We start from the raw sequence: 1,878 nt of genomic DNA on the forward strand, positions 1-1,878 counted from the left end.
GTGCGTGCGTGCGTGCGTGCGTGGTCCTAAAGCAGTGCTTGTCAACCTTTTTATAGTCAGCGCCCACTTTTGCCACCGTTAAGAGGCCATAACTGTTGTACTACCCTCCTACATAATATATTTCTGTTTTATTTTTATAGTAAGAGTTTTACGGCACTTGCAACACAATACAGTCTTATATAAGTGCCGAAGTTAGAGGTGTTACAAGGGAGTGACAACACAATACAGTCATATATAAGTGCCGTAGTTAGAGGTGTTACAAGGGAGAAACAACACAACAAAGGAGGGGAGAAAAAAGACGATAGATGTTTGATAGGAAAGAAGAAGCAAACCACATCAGAGCACCCGCCAACCACCCACAAGCACTACCCTGAAGGATAAAATTTTCCTCCTCTCTTGACCAAAGCCATGAGCCTAGGACTACTATTGTTTTTGGTAGAGGTTTTACGGCGCTCGCAACTGCATAAGGTCATAGGAGTGCCAGAAGATTAGAGGTTTTACAAGAGAGTAACAAACATAAAAAAAGAAGAAGGGGAGATAAGGACGATAGATGTTTGATAGGAAAGAAGGAGCAAACCACACCAGAGCACCCGCCAACCACCCACTAGGACTACTAGGAGCAGGCGTAAATGCAAGACACAATTAGGACAAGTGAAAAAACATCAACTACCCGTGTTTTTTTTCATTTTAAATATCATATGTGAGGCAGCGTGGTAGAATCAGGCTCTCGTCAATTTTGGGGCATGTAGAGGTATTAGTATCATCTAAAAGCTTGTTCACTCGTCTTTATTTGGATGAAAAAAGTATCCATTTATCTTTAATACAAGTCGAGATATTTACGAAAGAAGGAGGTGGGGGTCACCTGTTTTCAGAGGTAAAATTAGTGAGAAAATTGCCGCCAAAAGTTAGTTATTTCCTTAGCTTAAGAGTCTGTGGTAACTGAAAATTTACATTTTCTGTGCCTTTAACTTTAATCAACGTTTATCAGAAAAATCCACACAGAAATGAATTCTTTAATGGGCATGAAAGGTGTTGAGCCAAAAAAACAAAAATTTAATAGAAATTCACAAACCTGCGGAAAAATGCAAGTTTCTCATTTTGATTATTTTGACGAGAGCCTGATTCCATGACGCTGCCTCACATATCATGAATTAACTTCGACAACAAAGAAAAACAGAACAATTTGACAAATTTCATATTTTATTTCGCTTCATCTCTATGTCAGCATAAAGTTTGTGTACATAACAATGTTCCACTTACCGATGGATTGCATTGTACAATTACGCACACATAAGTGGAACCATTCACTGCTACTGAGCCATCAATCCCACATTACGTGCTATGCAAGAGTTCATCATCTGGACCGAATAATAATGTGTAAAACAACTATCAAGCATTCACATCCCATTCACATACACCTCTCTCATTAACAATCATAGTTAAAAATGTATCACAAGTAGAACAGTGTTAAAAAGATTTGCATATATATTAATTATATTTAATTATCATAACATTATGAAACCCAGGTTGTTGTGTTTTGAAATATGGAGATGAACACAAAGGTAAGAGTAAGACCAGGACAACATGTAGAGTAGAGGAGTCTACATCTCCCTCTTCTTTCTTACTAGACTTCAGTAACTTCACATAACACCAGTTCCATACTCACTAACATACTCACACATATACAACAGACATTTTTAGTAAAGCCAGTGCCTTGATCAGTGCTTCTATGTGTAATTCTCTACCAAATGGTTATCAGTGAGCAGTTAGAGTAAGGCACTCATGTCTACTTCCCTCACGCTCGGTATTCTCTCTCTCTCTCTCTCTCTCTCCCTCCCTCTCTCTCCCTCTTTCTCTCCCTCTCTCTCTCTTTCCCCC

Source organism: Aplysia californica, unplaced genomic scaffold (assembly GCF_000002075.1).
Source record: "Aplysia californica isolate F4 #8 unplaced genomic scaffold, AplCal3.0 scaffold00299, whole genome shotgun sequence".
Taxonomy (NCBI): Eukaryota; Metazoa; Mollusca; class Gastropoda; order Aplysiida; family Aplysiidae; genus Aplysia; species Aplysia californica.